This window comes from Macaca fascicularis, chromosome 4 (assembly GCF_037993035.2).
Source record: "Macaca fascicularis isolate 582-1 chromosome 4, T2T-MFA8v1.1".
In the NCBI taxonomy this organism is placed as follows: domain Eukaryota; kingdom Metazoa; phylum Chordata; class Mammalia; order Primates; family Cercopithecidae; genus Macaca; species Macaca fascicularis.
In genome coordinates, this window is record NC_088378.1 from 142487507 (window position 1) to 142500137 (window position 12631).

Sequence of the window (12631 nt, forward strand, 5' to 3'; positions counted from 1 at the left end):
AAAAACCCAGGACTGGAGGGATTAACAGCTGAATTCTACTAAACATACAAAGAAGAACTAATACCGATCCTCCTGAAACTGTTCAAACAAGTCAAAGAGGAAGGAATTTTCCCTAACTAGTTATATGAGGTCGGCATCACCCTGATACCAAAGCCAGACAGATACACCACAACACCAACACAAAGAAAATTATAGGTCAATATCCCTAATGAACATAGATAACAAAAATCCTCAACAAAATACTAGCAAACCAAATCCAACAGCACATAGAAAAATACTACATCACAATCAAGTGGGATTTATAGTAGAGATGCAAAGATGGTTCAATATAAATAAATAAGCATGATATATATTATCAATAGAATGTAGAGCAGAAACCATATGATCATCTTAATAGATGCAGAAAAAGCATTTGATAAAATTTAACATCCTTTTAAGATAAAAACATACAACACACTAGGCGTAGATGGAACATACCTCAAAAAATCATATGAGCCATATATGACAAACCCATAGCTAACATGCTGAATGAGGAAAAGCGGAAAGCTTTTCCTCTCAGCACCGGAACAAGGCAAGGATGTCTACTCTCAACACTCTTATTCAACGTAGTACTAAAAATCCTAGCTATAAGAACCAGGCAAAAGAAAGAAACACAAGGTATGATTTCACCAAAAAACTCTTAGATCTTGTAAATGAATTCAGTACAGTTTCAGGCTACAAAATTAATATGCAAAAATCAGTAGCATTTCTTTACATCAATAATGATCTAGTCAACAAATAAATCAAGAAGGCAATCTCATTTAGAGATTTTTGTTACCAAAAACAATTTAGGATTGAATTTAACCAAGGAGGTGAAAGATCTTTACAAAGAAAACTACAAAATACTGTTGAGAGAAATTCAAAACGACACAAATGGAAAAACACCCTATGCTCATGGATTGGAAGGAATATCAACGTCACTAAAATGACCATATTGTTCAAAGCAATCTGCAGATTCAATGCAATCCCTAACAAAATACCAACATCATTCTTCACAGAATTTGAAAAAAATAATCCTAAAATTCATATGGACCAACCCCCGTTCCCCAAAAAAGCCAAATAGCCAAAGAAATCCTGAGCACCAAGAACAAAGCGTTACGTTAAATGACTTCAAAATATATTACAGCCGGTGCCATGGCTCATGCCTGTAAGTATTTTGGTAGGTTGAGGTGGGAGGATCACTGGAGCCCAGGAGTTGAGACCAGCCTGGGCTACATAGTAAGACTTCATTTCTACAACAAATCAAAAAATTAGCCAGGCATGGTGGCATACACCTGTGGTCCCAGCTACTTGGGAGGCTGAGGGCAGAGGATCAGATCAGTCTGAGGCTAGGAGGTGGAGGCTGCAGTGAGCTGCGATCATGCCACTGCACTCCAGCCTGGGTGACAGAACAAGACCCTGTCTCAAAAAAAAAAAAAAAAAAAAAAATACAAGGCTATAGTAACCCAAACATCATGATATTGGTGTAAAAATAAACACATAGCCCAATGGAACAGAATACAGATCCCAGCAATAAAGCCACATATTTACAGCCAACTGATCTCTGACAAAGTTGACAAGGACTTAAATTGGGGAAACGATGGCCTCTTTAATAAATGGTGCTAGGAAATTTGGATAGCCACATGCAGAAGAATGAATATGAACCCTTATCTCTCAAGATACAAAATGATGAGAAACATTTTGTACAAAATTAACTTAAAATGGATTAAAGACTTAACTGTAAGACCTGAAACTACAAAAATCCTAGAAGAAAACCTAGAGAAAACTCTCCTGGACGTTGGGGTAGGCAAAGAATTTATGACTAAGACCTAAAAAGCACAGGCAACAAAAATAGACACATGGTACTTAATTAAACTAAAACCTTCTGCACAGCAAAAGAAACTATCAACAGAGTGAACAGACAACCTGCAAAACTGGAGAAAGTATTTGCAAACTATTCATGTGACAGAGGACTAATATCTAGAATATACAAGATAATCAAACAATTCAACAGGTAAACAACACATAATCCCATTAAAAAGTGTGCAAAAGACATGAATAGACATTTCTCAAAAGAAGACATACAAACAGCCAAGAAGTATATGAAGAAATGTTCACCATGACTAGTCACCAGATAAATACAAATCAAAGCCACAACAAGATAATAGCTTACTCCAGTCAGAATGGCTATTATTTAAAAAAGACAAAAAATCGCAGATGTTGGCAAGGAGACAGAGAAAAGAGAACTCATATACACTGTTGGTGGTAATGTAAACTAGTAAAGCCTCTATGAAAAATAGTATAGGGATTTCTCAAAAAACTGAAAATAGAACTACCGTTCAATCCAGCAACCCCACTACTGGGTATCTATGCAAAGGAAATGAAATCAAAATATCAAAGAAATACCTACACTCACATGTTTATTGCAGTACTACTCACAATAGCAAAGATAAGGAATTAACCTAAGTGTTCATCAGTGGATGAATGGATAAAGAAAATATGCTATATATACACAGTAGAATAATATTTGGCCATTGAAAAGAATAAAATTGGCCAGGTACAGTGGCTCACGCCTGTAATCCCAGCACTTTGGGAGGGCAAGGCGGGTGGATCACGAGGTCAGGAGATGGAGACCATCCTAGCCAACATGGTGAAACCCTATTTCTACTAAAAATACAAAAATTAGCTGGGTGTGGTGCATGTGCCTGTAATCCCAGCTACTCAGGAGGCTGAGGCATGAGAATCACTTGAACCCGGGAGGCGGAGGTTACAGTGAGCCAAGATCGCACCATTGTACTCCAGCCTGGGTGACAGAGTGAGACTCTGTCTCAAAAAAAAAAAGAATGAAATTTTTCTTTTTTTTGAAAAATTGAAAATGAAAATGAAAATGAAAAGAATGTCATTTGCAGCAACATGGATGGAACTGAAGGTCATTATCTTAAATTAAACAAGCCAGGCACAAAAAGACAAACATCGCATGTTCTCACTTATATGTGGGAATTTAAAAATTTGATCACATGGAGGCAGAGTGAAAAGATAGAGAATCAGAAACTGAGAAGGGTGAGCAGGGCAGAGGGAGCGGGTGGATGAAGAGAAACGGGTTAAACACAGTTAGATAGGAGGCATAAATTCAGCGATTGCAGATTAGAGTTACTATAAAACAAAAATGCATGTGGAATCTGTACATACCCTAACTTGATCACTATGTATTATATACATGTAACAAAATGTCACATATACTCCATAAAAGTGTATAATCTAAATCTTAAAAAGATGTATTTGTTTGGAGAAATTATTGCAGAGGGAGAGAGGACTGAGAGGTGTTCAGTGGCAAGGCTTTTGTGGTCAACCAAGTGAGATGATGCTGGTTTTGACTACAGTGATAGGAGGAGAGATGGAGAGAGGTGAACATATTTGGAATAGGTTTTGAGGGTAGAATCAACAGAGCTTGCTAGTTAGAATGAATAGATTGGAGATGGTCAGAAGAAAAAAATGGATACCTACTAGATTTGGGGTTTGATCAGGGAGAAAAATATGAAAATTTAGAATGACTGAAGAATAGGTTTGAAAGTAGAGGTGGTAAAAGTAAAGTTCCATTTTGCTCACATTAAACTTGACATATCTACTGGACATCTAAGTGGAGAAGTTAGGCAGATAATTGGCTGTAAGAGGGCGGAAGTAAAAAATAAGTAGGTGTAGCAAAATGTATAGGTACCACTTAGGGCCATGGGGTGAGTGTGAAGATCAGACTGGGGCCCGTACTGATCCCTGGACACTCCATCTACAGGCCAGGCAGAGGAGGAGCCAAAAAAGACAAAAAGCAGCAACCAGTTAGATAGAAGAAGCCCAGTAAAGTAGGGGATGATCCCCAGAGGAGATGTTTAAAGGAGGAAGTGGTCGGGTCAACTGTGCCAAATACTGCGGAGAGATCATGGGCATAAGAGCAGAAGTGACTGATGGATCTGGCAATATGGAAAGGATGAAAGGTGAAGTGGAGAGAGAGCAATTACAACTCATTCAAAGAGTTTAGATGAAAAGGAGTGCTAATTAATTGGGATAATAGGTGGCAGGTCATGGGGAGGGCTGTGGGATGTGTTGGATATTGTTTGCCACACAAGATTCTCTCCCCCTCTGTGCCTATAAAGATGAGCTCTACGGAATGTAGAGGCTCTCTTGCCCTCTGGCTTCTGATTCCGTTTAGCCAACAGATGGCATCTGCAGAAGATAATAGGGCTGCAGTAGAGAGAGACTGGTTGTTCCCCTTCCCTCCGGGGCCGTGGGTTGGCTGATGCCACTCTCTCCTGCCTTACACTGCAGCTTCTGTGGAAGCTACAGCTCTCTCTGGGTTCAATATTGCTTCCTCACTTCCCCTTTCAGGGCTGGGGTGGTAGTTGCTCTTGTTAGCCCAAGAATGCTTCACCATTTCTTGTTGGTTTGCCTTCATCCTACACACATCTTTGTAGCCAGTCTGTCCATTAAACTCTCCTTTTGGGCAGTGGCAGTGACAGCAAGCCAACTATTGGTTGTGGGTGATGGGGGAAGCAGGAAGAAAGGAGGAAATGGGATGCTGCTGGGACGAAGCTGTTGGACCTAGGAGACTGAATTGTTATACATACATGTTGGGGAGGGTGGGGAGAAAAGGTCCTTAAAGCCTAACCTTGTTTTAATATACCTCTAATTGTCACTACGTTTTTTACTGTAAAAAAAAAAAGCTTCTTTATTTTTACTCACGCATTTACCAATTTATTTGCTTATTACTGCTTCTTGCATCCCCTCCTGTCCTTCTGGATTTTACTTCCCTCTTCTTGAGTGGTAAATGTTAGCACGTCTCTCAGCAAGTGTTTGTAGTCAGCTACCTTTTTGTCTCTGTAATTTCATTTCATTCCCTTCTGTCTGGAGCTATAGTTTTGCCAAGAACGGATGTTTAGTTAAATGGTTATTATTATTACTGTTTTTTATAAGTTTGAAGAGACTATTTCCTGACCTCTTTTGTTGCTGTCCAAAAGTCTGCCTAAGAAAGTTTAATTGCTCCTTGGGAGTAATCCATTTTCTCCCTCAGACTACTTTTCAGATTTTTATCTTAGTCTTTGTTTTCTTCAGTTCTGTGTGTGTGAGGGGATGTCAGGGAGGCATGTAGATTTGTCATTATTTATCCTATTCAGGACTTGTGTTTCTTGAATCTATAGATGGTATCTCTTATCAGTTCTGGAAAATTCAGTCAGTATCACTGTCTTAGTTCATTCAGGCTACTACAGCACAATACAAGCTGGATAGCTTATAAACAACAGAACTTTATTTCTCACAGTTCTGGAGGCTGGGAAGTCCAAGATCCAGACACCAGCAGATTCCATATCTGATGAGGGCCAGTTCCTCATAGATGATACCTTCTTGCTGTGTCCTCACATGGTGGAAAGGGCAAACAAGCTCCCTCCAGTCTGTTTTATAAGGGCAGCAATGCTATTCATGAAGGCTCTGCTCTCAGGACCTTGTCACCTCCCAAAGGCCTCATCTCCTAATACTGTTACAGGAAAGGGGTCTCAATCCAGATCCCAAGAGAGGGTGCTTGGATCTTGCACAAGAAAGAATTCAGGGTGAGTCCATAGTGCAAAGTATAAGCAAGCTGATTTAGAAAATAAAGTGGAGAAAGAATAGTTACTCCACAGGCAGAGTAGGGTGTTCCCGAAAGTAAAATGAGAAACGCGTCCACCCTAGGTACAGTGCTTGTATATATAGGATAAAAAAGAGAATGGGGAGATGTGCTCTGCTACAAGGGTTTGTGATAAAGGATTAATTTTCTTAATTGCTAGTTTTGCAATAATCAATATTATTATCTCTAAAGCAAAATTAGGAATGCCTTTCTTTTCAAGATATTGGGATATTAGGACACTCCCAAGTCTGGGTCTGTTTAGTAAACATTATCAATCTGTTCCCTTAACCATAAACATCTAGAGGTAGGAACACCTAACTTTCTGGAAATGCAGCCCAGCAAGTCCCAGCCTCATTTTCCTAGCCCTTACTCAAGATGGAGTCGCTTTGGTTCAAATGCCTCTGACAATACCATCACATTGAGGATTAGTTCAACATATAAACTTTTGGGGGACACAAACATTCAGACCATAGCAGAATCACTTAAATTATTGTTCCACCCAATTTCCTTTCTTTTTTTCTCCCATAACTCATATAAGTCATATTTTGGAGCTTCACATTCCATTTGTCCAAATCTCCTAACTTTTCTTCTATTTTCCTTCTCTGTGCTGCATTTTGGTTCATTTCTTCAGAGTTCAAAAACTCTCTCTGCAGCTGCTTTACTTTGCTCTTTAGCCAAGTCAATAAGATTTTGTTTCATTCGCCATATTTTTATGTGTAGAAGTTCTTGTTGATTCTTTACACTAGATTTTCATGTTATTATTATTATTTTTTTAACATCTCAGTTATTTAATCATTCAAAAATGTTAGTCTCTTTTACAGTATTCTATAGTTGGGGTTTTAGGGGTTGTACTCCTCCAAATTTATGTCTTCTGATGGAGAGGGGGTCATTTCTTTATGTGTTTTTAATAATTTATTTTGAGCTCACCTTCAGCAGGGCTTTCTGAGGACATTCCATGCAGTGCTCCTGCCAGCAAACCCAGGTGCAATACTACCAGTCCAATACAATTTTATGTTTATTGTTTGGCTTGGGCAGGGATGGGGAGTTTCTACACCACATACCAAAATTCTGTGCATGCCCTAGGCGAGGGATCCTGTTTCTCAGAAGGATTCTCAGGGAAAGCTTCCTTCCTGTCTCCCTGTGACTGAGTGATCTCCCCTAACCTACCCTTTCTCTGACTATGCAGTCCTCACAAGGTCCTGAATTTATGCCAACCTCAGTTGTAACTCCATGCCTATTATTGGTCCAAGGCTTCATGCACTGACCGTTCAAGGACGGTCAGCTTAATTCCTGAGGCATGGAGTCTGGAGTAAGAGAAAATCACACTTGCTCACTGCAGCCTTAACTCTCACAGCCACTCAGAATTTTTGTATAGTTAAAAAAAAAAAAAAGGTTCTTTTTTTCTTTAAAAAATTAAAAAATTCCTTGAGCATGTCACCAGTACTTACCTATATTTTTTTGCAAAACTGCAAACAAATTTTAACCTACCACTTAACTCATAGTACCACTGGCAGAAACAAGGTGTTAACATGGTGGTGAGCTTACAATGTGGTGAAGCTTGTGATGAGTTATGCTCAACTGTAAATTTAATTCAATATACAATATACAAACCCTCAAAACCCCTGCAGCAACTCTGCAGTGGCTCTGTGAACCTGCCCCAGAGGATTTCATAACAAGGAAGATCACGTGATCCTGAGACATGCCCTAGTATGAGAGAAGGAGGCCTTGGAGGAACACCTAGCACCTGGGAACTCTTAATTGCTAGTTTTGCAATAATCTTAAAAAAAAAAAGAGAGATTGCCTTTTCTCCTAGCTCTCATTTATTGGAGGAAATAATTCATTTTCCTCATTATTTAAACTTTCTATGTTTTAATTGCTCTCTCTGTAAAATGGACACCATTAGATATTTGCCTAAAGGCAAAAGTCTGGATCTTATCAACTTTGAGGTTCTTTCCAGCACATCCTCTTCACTAACTGCTTATGCTGTGCCAGGCAATGCACCAAGCGCTTTTACATACATTATCTCTTTTAGTCTTTATAACAGTCCTCAGGTAGGCACTTGTTCCCACTTTTCAGACCAAGAGTCTGGAAGCTCAGAGAGTTAAGTAAACCTCCCTAAGGTCACACAACTAAAACATGTTGGGATTTGAACCAGGGACTTCCTGTTTCTAGAGCCCATGCTTTCACTGCTGGGCACAGAGGTGGGAGGTCGTTTCTTTCCCATGAGAACTGTAAGAAAGTATATAAAATTGACCCCCAGTCATATGAGTAACAAGGTGATACCTAGAGGGTATAAGCAGCACCTTCCCTCCCTTAGATGAATAGCTCCTTGAGGTTAGGGTTTAAGTCACAAATCTCAGAGTTAGAAGGGATCCTCAGTGCTGTTTAGGCCCTGAGGAAGTGAGATAATTTTCTCAAGGTCAAAGTCATTGGCAGAGTCAAGACTACAAGAAGCCTTCACATTCACACAGCTGGGCATCTTAACTTGTTTGCATTTACTGTTAATTCTGCATGGTTCTTAGGGGCACTCCCCCAGTCTCAGAACTCCTCCACAAAGAGGCTTCTGTGAGGAGATGATTCTGGTGGCAATGGCTTTATTGTCATAATAAGAATAATTAGCTCCTGTCTTCTAGACACAAGAGTGTAGTGGGGAGCAGGACATTTACAAATAATATTCACTGGTGATAGCCCCACAATCCTTAATTAAAGGCAATCTGCCCTGCAATTTTCATTAGTGTTTTTTGTTTCTCTGTGAATTTGAATACACCTTTCTTTTTTTTAATTCCCTACTCTGGTACCCAGACAATGAAGCTGCACTTCTCTTTGCATTCTAGGGACACCTAGCCCTAGAGATGCAGGGAAAGTTGGCCTTGACCAAGAGTCCATCCTTGGCCCCACTCCTTCCTTCGTCTGTTATTCTGAGTATGAGCTCTGCTACCTTGGTTGTCTTTGTCTCAGACTGCTGGGCTATACTTGTGCCGATCACACATAAGAAAAAGAATAGGTAAGAGAGAATTGTTCTGCTCCCAACTAGGTTTTATTTAGTGCTTGGGGAATTCTTTCTCCATTGCTTGTTTTCGTCAGGTTTGTCAAGTATCAGATGGTTATAGGTGAAAATCAAATCAAAACCACAATGAGATACTATCTCGCACCAGTCAAAATGGCTATTATTAAAAAGTCAAAAAGCAACAGATGCTGGCAAGGTTGTGAAGAAAAAGGAATGCTTTGACACTGTTGGTGTGAGTGTAAATTAGTTCAACCATTGTGGAAGACTGTGTGGCGATTCCTCAAAGACCTAGAGGCAGATATACCATTCAGCCCAGCAATCTCATTACTGGGTATATACCCAAAGGAATAGAAATCGTTCTCTATAAAGACACATGCATGTGTATGTTCATTGCGGTAGTATTCACAATAGCAAAGACATGAAGTCAAACTAAATGCCCGTCAATGATAGACTGGATAAAGAAATGTGGTATACATATACCATGGAATACTATACAGCCATAAAAAGGAATGAGATCATGTCCTTTGCAGGGACATGAATGGAACTGAAGGCCATTATCCTTAGCAAACTAAAGTAGGAACAGAAAACCAAGTACAGCATGTTTTCACTTATAAGTAGGATCTAAATAATGAGAACACATGAACACATGACGGGAGGTGGTGGGGAGCAACACACACTGGGCCCTGTTGGAAGGCAGGGGTGGGAGGAGGGAGAGGATCAGGAAGAATAGCTAATGGGTGCTGGGCTTAATTCCAGGGTGATAGGATGATCTGTGTAGCTGACTACAATGGCACACATTTACCTGTGTAACAAACCTGCACATCTTGCACATGTATCCCTAAACTTAAAAGTTGAAAAAAAATTTTTTTTTTTTTGAGACGGAGTCTCGCTCTGTCGCCCAGGCTGGAGTGCAGTGGCCAGATCTCGGCTCACTGCAAGCTCCGCCTCCCGGGTTTACGCCATTCTCCTGCCTCAGCCTCCGGAGTAGCTGGGACTACAGGCGCCCGGCACCACGCCCCGCTAGTTTTTTTTGTATTTTTTAGTAGAGACGGGGTTTCACAGTGTTAGCCAGGATGGTCTTGATCTCGTGACCTCGTGATCCGCCCGTCTCGGCCTCCCAAAGTGCTGGGATTACAGGCTTGAGCCACCGCGCCCGGCCGAAAATTTTTTTTAAAAAAGAAAAACATTAGCGAGTAACTGCCTACGGGAGTGAGGAGAATGGGAATAAAAATTGGAGAGAGAGGAGAAAATACAAATAAAACAATAAGACCTTGCATGAACTGATGATGATCATGTTCCAAGAACCGAGAGGTATGATTGAGTCAATGCTCTACACTGGAAGTCTGAAAGAAGGAAAGAACTGAAAATGAAAGAGAAAATAAAGGCCATGAGTAGAGTCAGGAAGCTTCCTTATAGACAGGAGAACGGACCCCACATCCAGAGCGAAGTAAGCTGACCAGAGAGACAATGCATCTGTGTTGGCTCTAGTTCCCATTACAACCAGCTCACTGTCATCACGGTCCCTGGGCTCCAGAGAGATTCCCTTATAGGTCCCACCTTGGTCCTTACCCCTCTGGTTCTCTGAGGCACCTCAGTGTAGCTGCTCCTCACATAGTCCAGCAGCCCAGCAGTTCTTTCGTGGGGTCTCTTTTCCTCCTGCCCAGTAGTGGACAGAACTCAGCACCTGGAACAGGAACACTTACAAAAAGCATTAGGGGCAAGATAGGTTGTGTGGAGGATCCTGTAGGGGAGATAGAGGACAGTTTTACATCACAAACACAAGAACACAGCCCTCCTGCGGCTCCAGCTGGACCACCAAATGAATCCATTTCCTCTGCTTTTCCTTCAGGCAGCTCCCAGTCCTCACCCTGAGGTCTTAGCCACTCCCAAATTTCTTTTGGCTTCTAAATTTCTCTTTCCTTTCTTATGCAGAACAATTTATTAATATAGGCACAGAGCCTCCAAATGTGCATATCCACACTTTTAAATTATCTGGACCACTCAAAAATTAGAAGTACCAGAGACTTGGAAATACAGTGTGCTTATGGTTCATCGGTTCTTCTTCTTTTTTTTTTTTTCTGTTTCATACGGAACCAAAAATGCCCTGTCTGTCTAAAACATGAATTCAGTGGGTAACAAATGAAACAAAGCCCCTTTGGGATGTGTCTGTTTTAGATGTCTGAGTGTGGTGGAAAGGTGACTGCGCTGAGCTCCAGGACGGGTAGATTCTACTTCAGCAGGTCACAAGGACCAGCTGTGAAACTTGTTAGACAAGTTCATTTACTGTGTGCCAGTTTTCTCAACCACCAAATGAGAAAAACAAAATAGGTCTTATGTATTTCACAGGCTTGTTGTAAGGTTCAAATGAAGATATAATTAAAACAAATTTGTTTTAACTTTATAGCCTTGTGTAATGTTTGACCAATGTTACAATTAGCATGTGTCGCACATAGTTTTTTTTTGGAGGGGTTGCAAAGAGTATTTATGGCATAATCTAATTTATGTAAAAAAAAAAAAAGAAAACAATGTATATGTGTATTCAAAGCTTGCAGGATATACAAAAAATTGATATCAATGATTAACTATGGGGAGTGGCAAGGGGAAGAGTTGAGTGGGTGGGGAAAGAGGTTTTTATCTGTACACTTTGAAAATGTTTGAATTTTCTTAACCATGAGCATATACAACTTTTATAATAAGCACTGGGCAATACTACTACTACTACTACTACTACTACTACTACTACTACTACTACTACTAGGTTGGACTACCAAGCCACTTAGGTCGGACAAGGATGGCTCTGCTCACCACATTGAGGGGGCAGAAGAAACCCCACATTGTCTGGTTTCTTTTATATCAAGAACCTCTATTTGTCCAACAGTCAAGTTAGGGTTAATTATTTACATCACAATGATTCATGTTACAATTTTTATTTTTATTTTATTTTTATTATTTATTTATTTATTTATTTTGAGACGGAATCTTGCTTTGTCTCCCAGGCTGGAGTGCAGTGGTGCGATCTCTGCTCACTGCAAGCTCCGCCTCCTGACTTCCCACCATTCTCCTGCCTCAGCCTCCTGAGTAGCTGGGACTACAGGTGCCTGCCACAGTGTCCGGCTAACTTTTTTGTATTTGGTAGTAGAGACGGGGTTTCGCCGTATTAGCCAGGATGGTCTTGATTTCCTGACCTCGTGATCCACCCACTTTGGTCTCCCAAAGTGCTGGGATTACAGGAGTGAGCCACTGTGCTCGGCCATGTTACAATTTTTAAATAAAATTCACATATGGTCCAAACTCTTTGAGTGCCTTTGAAACATCTGACCCATGCTTTAGGAGCAGGGCTCACGCAATAATGAAGATGTTCTTTGTTTTGTTTGTTTGTTTGTTTGTTTGTTTCTTGGAGACGGAGTCTTACTCTGTCACCCAGGCTGGGGTGCAGTGGTGCAATCTCAGCTCACTGCAACTTCTGCCTCCGGGTTCAAGTGATTCCCCTGCCTCAGCCTTCCAAGTAGCTGGGATCACAGGTGTCCGCCACCACACCCAGCTAATTTTTGTATATTTAGTAGAGATGGGGTTTCACCTGTTGGCCAGGCTGGTCTCGAACTCCTGATCTCAGGTGATCCACCTGCCTCGGCATACTGGCATGACCACAACACCCAGCCTGTTTTGTTTGTTTGTTTGTTTGTTTTTGAGATGGAGTCTCACTCTGTCACTTGGGCTGGAATGCAGTGGCTCGACATTAGCTTACTGCAACCTCTTTCTCCCTGGTTTAAGTGATTCTCCCGCCTCAGCCTCCTGAGTAGCTGGGATTACAGGCGCCTGCCATCATGCCCAGCTAATTTTTATATTTTTAGTAGAGACAGGGTTTCACCATGTTGTCCAGGCTGGTATCGAACTCCTGACCTTAAGTGATCCACCCGCCTCAGCCTTCCAAAGTGCTGGGATTACTGGCGTGAGCCACC